At 34.8% G+C, this 16,303-nt stretch overlaps 1 protein-coding gene across 1 annotated transcript in view; it reads left to right on the top strand.

Moving 5' to 3' along the window:
* Nucleotides 1–16,303, top strand: part of LOC135835772 (lachesin-like) — a 201,284-nt gene that overhangs the window by 14,860 nt on the left and 170,121 nt on the right. The gene's annotated exons all lie outside the window — the stretch shown is intronic.

Below are 16,303 nucleotides of genomic sequence, written 5' to 3'. Positions count from 1 at the left end.
TCAGCAAATTCGGAGGTGACAAGTTGACGAGGTTCCCTTGTTAGAAATTAATGAAATCATTGAATGATTTGAAATAATATTAAGATGATGAAATTGTAAAAGTCTGTAAACCACATCATCGAAAATTGAATATGGAAAAAAATTCCTAGTCTGTTCGCGGAGGAAATGAAGAATACGCGATTGAAAAATAAAAAAACAAAATAAAAAAAAATATAAAAAAATGAAAAAGAAAAGATAAATTTGAAAACTGATGAAAATTACGTATGTATAACAAATCACAAAACGACTCAACTCGCATTTGTTTTATTGCTTTCGTATGTGACTTGTTTTAAAAAAGAGAACACCTCAAGTATTAATGTCATAATACATTTATGTTTAATTCAACATTCTTTTTTTTCTGTATACTGACATGAAAACATATTAATAATTTTTATTTCATTTTATTTTTAGATGAGAGAAAAACTGGCATATGCCGCACTTTTTTACGATAAGTAAAAATTGATAGAAATTTTATTGATCCAAACAAACAAATAAAATGGGACAGAATAAAACTGTAAGGTTGCAGATTTGAGAGTTTCATTTGCGACAGAGGCTCATCCAGAGAAGAATTTATGAATATGTTTCGCCTAAGTATGTATTCATACTTCCTATTGACAACTATTGTCCAGAATTAGCGTTGTAATGGGTTGATAATCGCTTATTTCAAGTGTGACCCAATGTGATGGAATTTTTCGGTTCCTCGTCTGAACTGATTTGTTTTTCTGTGAATCTAACTTAGGGACGTTCTAAGAGGTATCTTTCTTCCTAGTCGGTATACTTCATTGAAATGAATACAATTCATAATCAATCGAATTACATTTTAAAAACTGTTGTTGTGTTGGAAGTGTAACACCAGAATTATTCCCAACGGATTGAAAAAGTAGACAATTCAAAATAAGTTTCAGATACGAAAAACATTCCCATCCTAGGCATGATGGCAAGCATTTTTTTTTTTTTAATTTTTGGACTATTGTGTGCGAATCTAAAATTCTAAGAAAAAAATTATCAGTGTTCTGAGTTTGATTTTTTGAACCATCTGCAAGTGTAATTTCGTCTGTATTTTGAGAGACTTCTGGCCAAAAATCATGATTGAGTTTCATGATTATATTTTTTATTGAAATGTATTGCTTGGAAATACATACATATTTTTACATTTTTAATCGAAATTATTGTGTTTTTTTTGCATTATTGTTCTCTCTTTTGAAATGTTTTGTTCACGTTTTGTTACTTTTTGTTTGCCTCTAAAATTTCTTTGTTTTTTAGAATAAATTGAATACAAACCTTTGAAAGTGTGAAAGATAGCGGTATAATGTTTTTGTGGTGTCCTTAATTAAATCAGTCATTTCGAAAACCCCATTCTGAACTTTTTAAAATTTTTCAGGAAATGAAAAAAACTGTTTGTGCGCTTTATTTTCATGGTACAACAGTAAACTTGTGCAGTAATTGATAGGTCTTATGATTACAAATATTTCTGTACCTTTACCAGAACTTGAAGTTTTGTAGGCTGCAAGCAATTCCATTGTGAAATATGTGGAGTTATGGGGTTTTCGAAATGACTTTTTTTTAAAACCTGAAAAGTGACACGTAATCCTAGAAAATCCAGGAACTACAATACCCAAAATGATTGAGTATGGATTTTCATTCATTTATTGAAGTTATACCTGCAATCTACGACTCAATTAATTTAATGTAATAAAGAAGCAACAAAAATGTTATCCATTTCACGGCATAAATTAAAAAATTGAATTACTTTGATGTTCATGAAATTAATGTTCTTTATTTGTCTTATAAAAAAATGATTTCAAAAACCCTGTAAATGCAGGAGTTATGGGGTTTTCGAAATGACAAACGCTGAAATATGCACTTTTGAGCTACCTTCCAACTTTATCTGATAGAGCTCGCAAAGCACCATCAGAATCAGTGAAAAACATAAAAACCCCTTAAATGGTGATTTATGGGGTTTTCGAAATGACTGATTCAATTCTAAAAAATTTTTGTAAGCGTCATCTATGTACCATGTGCATACATTGAAAAAATCGGGACCTAGGATTTTGGTGGATGGGTCGAGAAATGATGTTCGAAATGACGAAAGTCTTTACAGTCCTTATGAGGATGTATATTCCGATGTTTTCATTTCATGACCATCTTTGATAATCATACAAATTCTATATTATTTCTGTGTATTTTTTTTTTTTTGAAAAAAAAAAGTGTCTGGAAGATAGAAAGACATTACGATTACGATCTCGTACGTACTTGTTTTCTTGCATTCGAATAAATTTTTACCCTACATTTGAAATAGGCGTAACCATCGCGTATCCGATATTTAATAACGATTGTCTTCCTGACACGCAGTCTTTCTTCGAATCGACACACAATTTCCTCATCTCGGATCGAGTACTCTTTAAAATCATCACCCATTTGCCATTCAACTGCGAAAGGCTAGTATCTTTAGAAAATCGTTTTCTTGTAACAAGCACGCTGGGAATGATGCCAATGCATCCAATGTTTAATTACTTTTCGCGGTGAGCTTTTGTAGTTTTGAAACAGCTACTACGTTGTAAAAGCGCTACTCTTCGTCGCTTTCTCTGTTTCTCGTATATCTAACAAATAGTCGTTAAGTGCCGAGTAGACTATCCATTGAAAATATTTTCGTTCATACTCTATGAATTTGTTTGGGGCAGAGGGAAGACAAAATACTCGTAGAATTCGTATTCGTCGTCGTATAGTAGTTTCGTAGAAGGAAGTATGCCATAGTACCGGATCTTAGGTAGGAAAACGATTCTCCAGTTTGCCAAGTTTATCAAAAGCTTTTCTATCCACACGCTATCTCTTATGTTCACGACATGATGCAGTTTTTATCCATTTTCGGTGAGACCCAATCATAAAATTTTAGGCAGCAAGTGAAATTTCAGAACGAATAAAAAAATGAGAAAAAGTAATTGTATTGAAAATCGTGAAAAGGGCCACCTTTTTTTGAGTACAAGGGCTTAAGTGGGCTCCCCGACTATTAAGGATTTCGTGGGATGCTGGTCTGTCAAAAGACAACCAGATCGTTCTCACAAAAGAACAGATGCCAGATTACTCAATTTTTTTGTTCAATCAACAATCATTCGACCAAATGCAGTGAAGACCTCTATTTCAAGTTGTCAGCCGTCAGTAGAGCTGTACAACAACCGGTATTCGGAAACTCGGATGTTTCCCCGCTTCTGCAACCGGATAACCGGTTGTTAACCGGTTATCAAATCTCAAAATGGCTGACGGTTGTTGTCACTTTATCTGGCGTTGTTTTTTAAACGATTTTTGCGAAATTTCATTATTTTCAGTACTTATTTCGATAATTCACACTAGTTTATTAATAATATCATTAATATCAATCCAACTCATGTGAATCTCGAGAAGAATTAATATCGCTCACCGCTCAGTACTTATACGTGGATGTAGTATTCTTGGTGTTGTAATCATCATTGCGTACCCAATGTGATTGTAAGTTATTCCCTGCTGAACTAAATTATGCAGACAAGCAGAAGTTACAATAAGTAGTCAAAGATCCTTGACGCACTATTCATTCTGCCGAAGGCGAAGATCCAGAAGTACGTTGTATTTTTCTGTTCAGGTAACTGGCGTTGTATCATCCTAAATAGTTTTGCAACTGCTGCCGGAAGTCCCTCTTTCGTAGGGATGGCCGAAGCCTTATATCTCGGATCCAATAGCGCGGCCATAACGAATTGCTCTTGAGTTTTGTAGGATGACAATCGAGTGCTCACAGCTAATAACAACAAAGAAAAGTACCCAAGTAATGAATATCATTCTAAATTAAAATAAAATATAATATGTAGATCTCATACAATTGTGTTTCGGAAGAATTGAGAATTATTTCTTATTCAAATGGAAGAGAAAGTAGGTCTACAGATTTAAAAACTTACATCTTAGTAACTTCTTGACTACTTCTCCACCTTCCTCTGTTTGCCGAGATGTCGATAAACTTGTTAATTTATTTTCCAATGTGAGGGTGATAATTAATGGCAGTGAAGCAGCATTATTTTGATTAGATATTCTTTCCGTAGCTTTTTTAAACAACTTTAACGCAGGCAAAACATCGGCTAATACATTTATATCTGTCTGAATCAAGAAGCGGCGTTCTTGTCTAACCTGAAAATTGTATCAATGACATTTTAAAAATTTTGCTATAGGCCTAATCTTAAATAAAATCATTTTTAAAAAAAATTGCTGTGTTAGATAGGTAGTTATATATTTACTTTCTTGAGAGCTAATTCTATCAATTCACTTAATTGCAGGAATCTTTCTACCATGTCGTGATTACTGGACCATCGTGTTTCACAGTATTGTATTAAATGCGTCGTTGTTACTCCGAACCTTTCCCCTAGATTTTCTAGCTCTTTTGTAGCAGCTGCCGAAGAATGAAAATATGTCACTAAATCCCGAACCTGATTAAACAGTTTCCAAAATTAGTTAATTATTGGTACAAGGCTATAGTCACAGACATCCGAAAGAGAGCACATGTAAGAATATGGTGCATATAATTAATTTACCTTTTGTAACTGATCTTTAATTAATTCTTCTATATCTTCGGTTACGAGGTTTAAATTGTGGGCATAGCACCCGACTGTATACTTTGCACCTAACTGACGTTGAGCAGCCAACATATTATTAGCATTATCGGTAGTCAACGAAATTATTTTTTCAATACTTATACCAAATTTCTCGCATTTGGACCTGATATGCTGCACCAGGTTATCTGTTGTTTGAGTAGTTAACTCATCGAAACTGAGTAAACCGTGATAAAATATGCCGTTTAAAATATAGTGTACTGTGATACCTAAGTACTTCTTATGATGCTTCGACCATCCATCACAAGTAAGAGCAACATGGTCAACGTTGGCCATATGTGCTCTCAAGTTTTGTTCTACAGACACGGTAATAGTTTCGAGGATCGATGTTATTTTTGTCCTGGATGGCGCTTGGAAATTACATTCTAATTCCTGTATAAAGTTTTGGAACCCAGTTCCTTCGCCTTGACTGAGTGGCTTGTTATCGTCTATCAAATAGAAGACATACTTGAGATCGCGTTTTTCCTGTATGTTACATCCTACCAGCACAGAGTTAACTTGTCGAACATTACTTCTGTTTACTTGACGTTTTTCTGCTCTCTATAGGAAACAAAACACATCATGTTTAAGCGCAAATAATGAGATGAAGACAATTTGAATAATGATGACTCTGATATATTATGACTTCGTCATACCTATCTACAGAACAACATTTATGTGAAACAATATAATTTCATGAATTGTATTCCTATAGGCGAACACCGAAAAACCAAAATGATCAAGTTGGTAGGTACGATAAAGTAATCAATGTTATGACCATGTCATACTTATCTATAGAACAACATTTACGTAAAACAATAATCAATATAAAGTCACGAGTTTCTATTCCTTAGGCTAACACCGAAAAACCAAAATGATCAAGTTGGTAGGTACAATGAAGTAATCGGTGATGTAAGTTTGCGTTATTCGCTTATTCCACATTAGGTATTTAAAATTTACAACTTACTATATCATGCACAGATAGCAGATGGTAAAGCAGATTCGAAGTGCTCTTACAATAAATAAGTCTTTTTGTACAATAGCAATCTGCAAACTTTTTGTCTTGGGTTATCATAAAATAATCCCACGCTTTCGATCTTAGCTGAGATTTTTTTAATATTCTACAGTTATGTGCTCGGATGGCTTCATGGTCTACTACTACGTTTACATTGCGGTTGTGTTCATTTTCTTCATTTCGAATGATGTCTTCAAACACTGCAAAACAATTGCTGTGTCAGCATAAAATTTTTGCTGACTTGAATAAAATTCTGGTTATATACTTGCCATCTTCATTGTTGTTATTTTCGGCGGTCATTTGTGCCGAAGTGCTTAATATAACTAAGAAACTTACGAAAATAAGAATCATTATTCACAGAAATAATAATAAATTCATTTTAATTATTTTTAATTTTATTTAACAGATTTATTTTCAATCAACAGTAACGTCGTAATCGTAACGAATAATTCAAATTTCGGAGGGTTTCGTCAATTTCCACGGGGTTGTCGCATTTCACCTACACAAATCAGGAAAATTGCAATGTTGCCGGACGTATTTTAGGCTTTTTAGAAGGCGATCGTCGCGAAATTTTGAAATCCGGTTGTAATCCGGTTATCCGGTTGTGTTCATAACCGGATGGAATATTCCGATTACATTCCGATTATCCGGTTGTTGTACAGCCCGTCAGACTCTCAGAAATTTCTTTTGGCTCTGAGATGTCCTTGGAGGAGAGATACTAGTTCTCAAAGAAGAGCATTTTCCAAAAAATCGTGGTTTTTTCGCTCTAGCCCCCACCTCAACCTGTTTAGAGAACAATGCTCAGTTACAAAAGATAGTACATCTTATAATTATACTCATTTGAGATTCTACGTTGACCTGGGCTATTACTGTCAAAATCCAAGGCCACTTTTAGGATTCAACTGAGCGGATAAAAATTTGCAAAGTTGTCCATTTGTGAGAAAATTCTTAAAAATTTGATGTGCTTTGTGCCATTTTTCTCAATTTCTTGAGATTGGCAAAATTGTGATTATTCCAAATTTTACGTAATTTAGTTGATCGATTTCCTTCAAAAATGATCAACTGATGACTGGAATTTATAGAAAGTAAAATAACTGCGCCACACAAAAAACCTCCCGAAGCAAATTGGTATCAGTGAGGGAGTAGGTATATAACTTGGTTTCATTTATGTACATTAGTAATACGCCTACACAAAAATATTCCCCCAGATATGCGCCTATACATACCCACGTGCAATAATATTTCATCATTTTGAAACGGTTTATACCATGGCTAGGTTTCATGTGATTCTGACAAAAAAGAATGTGTACTTCTCAGCACACACAGAGGATATTTCAAATTTGAACTCGATGACCATATTTCTCATCCATCTTAATAGCAAATGAAATATTTCGCGATATACTTACGGAACACTTTTCCATAGTAGGTGTGTGAGTAGGTATCAAACATCGATTCGAGATAAATTAATTCGAATTCTTAGTTCAAAACAAACTGAACAAATTCGCGTAACCGGAATAACTCTTGAGAAAAAATTAAACCATTGAAACAGGGGTAGATTTTTTTTCATCCTCGAGTAACTTATTATATCTAAGAAACATATGTACGTAAATACAAACGTATTTCATGCCGTAGATCAACTCTGCGCTTTCATTTTATCGGCAGCAGAGTCCTAATTTACATAACTTAGTGCTTCAGTACTTTGTCTTTTGCGAAGGCACGGTTGGCTTGTTTTTCCAGCAATCTACCTCGCGCGCGGGACTCTTTCCTGCAGTTGAAGTAACCTCCAACGTTACATCCGCCCTTTTTGTACCAGTAGCAACGCGCTAACCTATTTTAAGAGAACTTTCTTTTAAGCACGACTTGCATATTTAATAAGAAACTCAATAACATTAGGTGTACTAGTTCGTAGTGAATGCTACCGATAAGGATTATTACCACATTACATCCACCTACCTTTCACCTTTGCAGCATATAAGAAATTTTACGTACGTATTATAATACGTTTAGAAATTTCCACCGTTTCACCTGTTTCACACTTTAATATCCTCTCTTTTGCTAGCACGCGAACATACCATGTTCTGAAAGAAAGGAGTGCCATATATATAAGTTGCTTTTTTCATCTCTTTGAGAAATCAACGGACGAGATATGAATATTGCATTCAACGCGTAGAATATACCTAGACTTAATGTTGAGAAATGAGAGCACAGATACAATTTAGAAAACTAGATGAAAGGGTGAATATGATGGAATGCAGCTAGGAAAGTAGACTTTCAAGACATTGGCCATATATGCTTTGGGTTCTCAACAGGCATTGGACGATCCAAGAAAATTCATAAAAAGTCCTTCAGCACCAGGTATTTTTTGTGATGATGCTACCATTGCTACCAGAGCAATGAAGTAATTCCTTGACAAACTTTGAAGAAATTTCAGTACCTACCTAACTGAAAGTGATCAAGAGAAAATTGGATGTTTGTGCGCTTAGAGTAAACATATACCATCGCATTATTGTCGTCTGGTATCGTTGTATAAGTACTGGTTGGTCATATACTAGAAAAAAACATTGCAAACAGATCGACATAGGCTTGAAAACTTATCGCTGGGGAATTGAAAGTATGCTTGTGTGCAAGACGGTATGTTTTCCTCTTTATTATTGGAATACATTTGAAGCGAAATTGAAAGGATTTTCGTACTTTGTGGTTGTTTTTTCACCGGTTAGACGATGATACGTGTGCGACGAGATGTGGTATAGTATAACTGTGTGATACCCAGGAGATTGCTGAGTCATTTTTTTTCACGCCTCGAAACGATAAGTGTGTTTATTTTGTAGCATCGAATCGAAAATATTCTCACGAAAAATAAGTAACAAAAAGAGCGAACGGAAAGTACAATCGAGGTTTTCATTTTACGTGTAGGTGTGGGTATATGTATTTTTTCATCAGAATTGGTTGTTTTGATCGGTGTGGTTCTGAACGAAACCTGATGGAAGTGAAGGTAAGGTCATTTCAGAAAAAAAATTTCTCAATCGTTTAATATAATTATTACAGTTAAACCTCAACTGGAAACAGCCAATTTCCGCTCTTCTCCGCACCGGAAGTAGTGTTAATTTCTTCAATATTCATCTCAACGTGATCGAATTTGTTTCAAGTATACTCATTTCACTTTCGAAAAAATTGAACGTATGTTTTCATCATTTTTTTTTCAAATTGTACAGAAACTCGAAAAACACTTCCCGCTGAAATTTATTCTTGAAATGTTGGTGCTTTTTTCGGATCAATTTCAATTTTCAGCAACCATTGTTTTTGGTGAAGTCAAAACAATAATGCTGGTCATTTTTCAATATAATTGTAAAAATTCAGTTTGACTATAATAGGTAGTCTCAGAAAATTAGTTCGAAGTTTTACATCTTCTTCGTGATTTGATAAAAGCCCAAGAACTCGAAACAAATAAATTCAATTTTGGCATTTTAATTAGGTACTATGGCGCTGTTATTAATTTCAAGTGTTTCCATAGAGAAGCCAATCGTTCCTTTTAAAAATGAAAAATAATAAAAATAGAGAAGCTAAAAGTGACTCAGATTTTTTTCCAATTTGGAGCCTCTCAGGTAGCGTCTACTTCTCTCAACAAGGTCACTAACCTTGACAGAATTGGAAGAAAAATTGAAAGAGGTGTCAAGTCCTCTCAGTTTGCGATTCAAATAGGCACTAGCACGAGGGGGGAGGGGGAAGAGAAGTTGAACGGAGAAGACACATAACACGTAACATACGAAGATAGATCAGTAGCGTAAACATGAAATATTTTAATTCTATAAGACATTTAACCCGCCTCCGATAATACTCGGTTGACTGAGTAAATAATAGAAATAGAAAGATGTATTTCATTGCAGAAGCTTATCGCTTGATACACAGTAGAACGCATCCAAAGGCAGCATCAAGTTTTTATTTTAGTCTGGTAAAAAGGAAGAAACAACTGCTGAATAATTCATTCGATGTATTTTGAAGATTATTTTCTGGTACTTAGTTTTTCTTCTGCACTTAAATGAATCGACGCAAAGGTTTTTTTTTCTGGTGAGGGTTTTTTCTTGGTATTTTGCCTTTCACGAATCGTTCTAAATTAACCAGTCAGTGGACTGAATAGCAAAGTATGTGTGGTATGCGGGTTGTCCGACTCGAATACATACAAGTATTTGTACGTTGGTACGTGTGGAATTAATTTTCCAAGTGCGAAAAATTACTTCCTTGGAATACCTACGTCGATTGTACTGTATGATTATTCGAGTGCATTGTGGTACCTTTTTCGCTCAATTTTCATCATCAAACTTACGAGTATGATCAGAAAATAGGTTATGTACGGGTTGCATAAGGGTGATTGATAAAAATGATAAATTCTTTTTGTGATTTTTTTTCCAGAAGTTATGAACTGACGCTGGTATTTGAATCAATTGTTATTCGAGGTAGTAAAGAGCTTTATGAATGAGTACATATAAAAATCAATATTGAATTTTCAATCTATTTTGGCATATTTTATCATTAATGGGGGCAGTAAAACGGCTTCGTACTAAAAGTACCAATATGAAGATCACCTACCCTGGGTGTATACACAGACACACCAAGTATAGAGTGACTGGAAGAAGAAAAACACATCATCTTCACTACTCGTATTTAGTGAGAGGAGAATTGCACTCGAGCTACTTAATACTCGTATATATGAAGGCACCTCGCTATGAAATATATGAAAAGTTTCTTACACAGCATGATTCATGAAATTTATTAAAAAGACGACAAATACGAGCGCGAGCGATGAGAAAGTTGGAAGCGAGAGGGTGCAAAATGGAGAGAATACAGAAAATGAGGAAAAAACCGCTGTTAGAAAATAAAAAATCAGAGTTAATAATTTTCATCAATAATAATTTTACTAGGTTACTTATATTTTGTACAAGCGAGAAATTGGTTCGACTTGGTTGGTGTTGGTGTACCCTTGGAATTATTCGAAACACAATGCGAAATGGAAGAGAAAAATTAAAGTCGTAAATAGTTTAAAAGTACGCAAGCGAATTCGCATTAAGAAGACGGCAACTTAATGAATGTTATACATCATGTCGTTGACTTGGGTGAATATTAAACTGAGGCGCAACTTTTGCGCCATATTTTAATAATCTGGCACACTTTATGTCACGTTACAAATCTACAATGTTGCGACGTACCAGTACCTACTGTTTTGGTTTAAATGCGTTGTTGCGATGATATGTTCGGATGATGAGAGGGTTTCTCTATTAGCAGTGTACACATTAACCAAGAAGTATAGACAGAAAGCAGGTACTTCCGATGAAGTGATAATGTTCAATTTACTCGAGTGATCGATGATATAATGAGAAATTGGTGGCATCGTATTCAAATGTTGACAGTTTTGCCTCCATCATGTTCAGTTGTTCTGAGACTGCACTTATGTATGTAGTTCGTGGTGTTTGTCCGTTAAATTTGAGGTTCCTGTTGTTATTTCTACAAGTCTTGCCTTCAAGTTTCCACCTAAACTGTTCACGACATGGAATCGGAGAAAATTTGAAGTTTCCGAATTTCAACACACTAGATTTCAGGACCTTGTCTTTGTATGCCACTCCATCAGAATGTGCTGGAAACCTGACGAAAATACGCCATTTTTTGCTCGAAATGAACGTCGACGTTGATTCCATATCGTTTCATACTTTTCAAATTCATGATGAACTTTCCATTTTCATCAAATTTTAGACTTTTTTCTTTATTTTTTTTTCTTCAAAAAACAACTTATCCTATGTGACCAAGTATATCTTCCTGAAAAGTGAAACAAGAACAAAATTAATGCAATTCCACCAGGGCTGTAAGGTAATTTATGTTGGTAAATTACGGCGGTATTTTACCGTATTTTACGGTATTTTACCAAAAGTTTATTACCGTATTTTACCATAATTTACCAAAAAGCCAAATTGAACACTTTTTTTCCATATTTCCTTCATAAATTTCCAAATTTCCATGGAAATTTATGATTTGAAAGTTACCAAGAATTTTCCCCATAAATTTCCAAAAAAATGTCCATGGAAAATTGTTTCGTGATTATACACGATAAAATAATAGGACGATTAAAAAACGAACACAAAAGCGATCAAACAGTATAATTCGATCGTACTTGAACATAATGAGCACAATTATGCGCATACACGTACATAGATACAACGAATGGAGTAAAAACATCGAACAAGATCGTAAATAGGTAAATACCTACACTAATATCGGATATAACCGAACGAAAACGAAAGAGAGCGAGAAAACGAGATAAAAATATACAATGTAGCAGATAAGCTGCTAACAAAAATTTCCTATAATCTCTAATAACACCTAAAACAGATGAAAATTTACTTCAGAGGCAGGTAAGAAGTTCAGAACTTCCAAGTCAAACTAAAAAAAATAACTCTTCATATCCAAATTAGTAAAATACCATAAATACCGTAAAATACCGTATTTTACCGCCGTATTTTACCAGCAAATAAATTACGGTAATTTAACAGCCCTGAATTCCACGTATGTTTATCGCACGGTTCATAGTACCGAATCCTTCAACATTGAAACCCGAGTCTAATGATTTTAAGCTTTCTCCATTTCTGATTGTCTGTTCATCAGCAATCCTCCAATTACAATTTTTTTGACCCCTTACAAAATGGCGGCCATTTTGATTGACAGATCAGCCCAAATCGCAAATTTTGCGTTCCAACATAGGACTTTCACAACATTTTTCAAACTGTACAAAAGTAGATCGAAAGATCAAACAAAAATTTATCACCTGTCAACATTTCAAGTGCTTAAGTGCTTTTTTTGATTTTTGGTGAATTTTTGAAAATCAAATTTGGGTCAAAAATGAGGGAAAAATCAAAATCTTACCAAATTGACCAAGAAGGCTGAAATTTGGGACACACCCTATTTTCGACATGACAAATCGATTGAAAACTGTTTCAAACTGTTTTGAGCAGTTCTGGAGCCTCCAGCAGATTTTTAAAACTCGAAATTCCCACAAAATTTCACCAAAATGGAGTTGGAAAGCTGAAATTTATCCTGCAACTAATTTCAATGCGCTACGAAGTACTGCAGGTGAATTTTTGTTGCCTCCGGCGACTTTTTGATAATTCCTAGAGCTTCCATCAGATTTTTGAAATTTCAAATTTTCGCAAAATTTCATCAAATGGCGATGGAAAGCTAAAATTTACTCTACACCCAATTTTAACATCCTCTGAAGACTACTTCAAGTGAGTTCAAATCATTTTGGAGCCTCCAGCGACTATTAGAAAATTACTGGAGCCTCCAGTAGATTTTTGAAACTTGAAATTCCCGCAACATTTTACCAAATGAAGTTGGCAAGCTGAAATTTACTTCGCAAACTAATTTCAATACGATATGAAGTCGACTACATGATGGTTTCAAATGGTTTTAAATAATTTTTCAGCTTCGAGCTACTTTTTGGAAATTTCAATTTTCCAAAAAACACCACATACCCTCTCAAAAAGTCGCTGGAGGCTCCAAAACGACTTGAAATCCACCAGCAGACGACTTCGTAGCGTATTGAAATTAGTTTGCAGAATGAATTTGGACTTTCCATCTTCGTTTGATGAAATTTTGTGGGAATTTCGAGCTTCAAAAATCTGCTGGAGGCTCCAGAACTGCTCAAAACGGGTTGAAACAGTTTCCAATCGATTTGGCATGTCGAAAATAGGGTGTATCCCAAATTTCAGCTTTCTTGGTCAATTTGGTAAAATTTTGATTTTTTCCCTTATTTTTGGCCTAAATTTGATTTTCAAAAATTCACCAAAAATCAAAAGAAGCACTTAAGCACTTGAAATGTTGACAGGTGATAAATTTTTGTTTGATCTTTCGATCTACTTTTGTACAGTTTGAAAAATGTTGTGTAAGTCCTATGTTGGAACGCAAAATCTGCGATTTCGGCTGACCTGTCAATCAAAATGGCCGCCATTTTGTAAGTTGGGCCACTTTTTTTTTAGTACAAGGGCTAGAAATGTTCCTTAGGACTCTCCCTTTAAGAAAAAATTTGCCCCGGAGGATCAACGGATGTGGGGGTGCAATTTGTCCTTAAGTGGACTCCCCGACTATTGAGTAGACCCAGATAATGATGAATAATGAATATGCAGCTGTATTTTATTTGCGGTGGTCAAGCCAATGCGCTACGTGTTTGTAGATGCTTCAAGAAGTTCAATTGAATTTTACCCGATGTGCCATCCGAGGCCATTCTTCATTTTCACCGCAATCCACGCTAACTGCTTTTTCATTTCTCTCATCTCCAAGTAGTCATAAGTTTTCAGCGACCAATAATACATACACCATCTAACGTAAAAAGCCAAAACGATGAGAAAATATTCATAAACGCTCGCAAACATAACGCTGCACTATTCATTTGAAATAAGCTCTGGCACTTTTCAACTTCTCACCATGCTTGTCTTGTTTTCCCTTTGCCCGAGTCCTATGGTGGGAAATCCTTTTACTCCTCGCGTGACTATTCTTAAAACGTATCGTTGTCAAGCCTTCACCTTGTATTCCTCGATTGTTTCCTGTGTATTTGTTACATTCTTTTCTACCTAGAATACAATGTACACATTTGATTTAAACTTTTAATTAAATTATGCTCGTGACGAAGATTTTTCGGATACAACTTCTGACAGGATAGAAATTTAATTACTTTCGCGCAGCAGCAACTGCGAGTTTACATTTCTGTACGAGATATTTCGGGGTTATAACTTTGAATTCAATGGATTCGGTTTCGTTTCATTTCAAAATTGACTAATCAGATGTTCTTTTGAAAACTTGAGACAGACTTTATGAAATATCCAAGTGGTATACATATTTTTCGCTTGTAACATCTTCCTCCCCCTCATCGTCTTATAATCCACCGCTATATATATTACTACGCTCTATCAAAATACCATATCGTATTATGTAGGTATACCATTTTCTTCAACGTTATTACCCACCACGTTTATTACCAAAAAGCCTGCTGTACAAATCGATATGCTTTTTCCAGTTTATACTCATGATTCTCGATACGGTATTAATTTCATTCTTTATACCATTTCAGTCAAATGAGAGAGATCCCTCTTTTTTGCTAATGTCATCTATCGTATCTTATGAAAAGTACTCTTCGTCGTTTGGTTCATTTTGGTTTCCAGTTAATGGACTTAATCAAGCGTTTTGTCTGCTCGTAAAAAGTAGGTAGTAGGTACCTAATGCGAAGTTTCCAATCATATTCGAGTAATTTCAATTTCGTATGCTTATAAGATCCCTATTTTGAAACTTCGTTATACTTATAGTTAATATCAGCAAAAGTGAAATTCATTTCAGGTTTTTCGTCTGCTATTTATAGAATGTTTTTGGGGAAAGAAAAATGCAAAAGCGTATTCATCCATTAGTTTAATAATTTAATTTGAATAAAATTACAAAATTTTAGCAAAATCAGAAAATCATATTTTGCACATTCACAGCAAATTGGGGAAAATGAAGGAAAACACTTGTTAATAGCTCATGTGTATAATGTGTCTTCTGTTCAAGTATACCTACTTGAAAGGAAAAGACTTTTCAATTTGCCATCCATCAATGTTGAATTAGACGAATTTGTAAAACGGTGTTAAACTAAGGAGTAAATTATTTTCTACACGGTGTTAATTTTTCGAAGAAATTAAGATAATCATCGAATATGGTGGCAGGCTGAAAACAGTACTGGTATCTAGATCCGGAGACTGTATATTTAACGAAAAACACCTTACCTCACCTATACACACTAGCTTCTTTTCACATGTTTGTTTTGTCGTGTTAAACATACCATGAAAAGATAAACATTGCGGGAGTGAGTACGCGACGCTTGACGTTGTGTTGAGAAAAGAGCTGAAATTTTTTCACTCTGTTCCTCGTTGGCTTTTGTTGTTGTACGACGACGACATTTCATTATGTGTGTTGTTTTCGCTCGCGCCCCAACCAAGATGAAAATTTCCAAACACAACAATACCACAAGTGACGACAAGTACGCCTTACAATGAGGTCTTCAAAGATACTTAAACGTATTTAACGTGTATGAAAAGCATGGCAATCGCTTAAGACCAAGTGTGCATGAGTTGCGAAGTATTTCCAGTTGAATGGAAATTTTATTTGCGTCCAAGTGCTCTTTCGAGGATCATTTTGCGGTAGAAATGAGTAACAAGTTTGCTCAATTAGTGTCGCCATACTGACGAGCAACGATCAGAAGTGATAATGATAATCGCCGATCTGTTTGAATGCTTGTCTAACGTGTTGCATTTAAGGCGTTCAGACACTGGCTCATGTTTCATAATTTCAAGAGTTACAAAAATTGTGGCCAAATTTTTCTAACAAGGGACCCTCTTGAGGTATCCATCTCCGATTTCAACGGGACCGCGATTTTTGGAAAGAGCATGTTCTAAAACCCCCAAATAAAAATTTTCAGCTGCCTAAGTTCATTTCGATTTTTGGCGAATTTTTGAAAATCCAAAATAGACTATTTTGGTGATTTATGCTTTTTTTTTTAAGTACGTACTTGATCTGTAAAAATGTTCAAAATAAATCCTAAAACTGATATTAACCACCCAAATCCAAATTTCGCCAT

The sequence above is a fragment of the Planococcus citri genome, chromosome 2 (genome assembly GCF_950023065.1).
Source record: "Planococcus citri chromosome 2, ihPlaCitr1.1, whole genome shotgun sequence".
NCBI classification, from domain to species: domain Eukaryota; kingdom Metazoa; phylum Arthropoda; class Insecta; order Hemiptera; family Pseudococcidae; genus Planococcus; species Planococcus citri.
The sequence above is the reverse complement of the archived record's forward strand: the minus strand, read 5'-3'. Positions and strand labels throughout refer to the sequence as shown.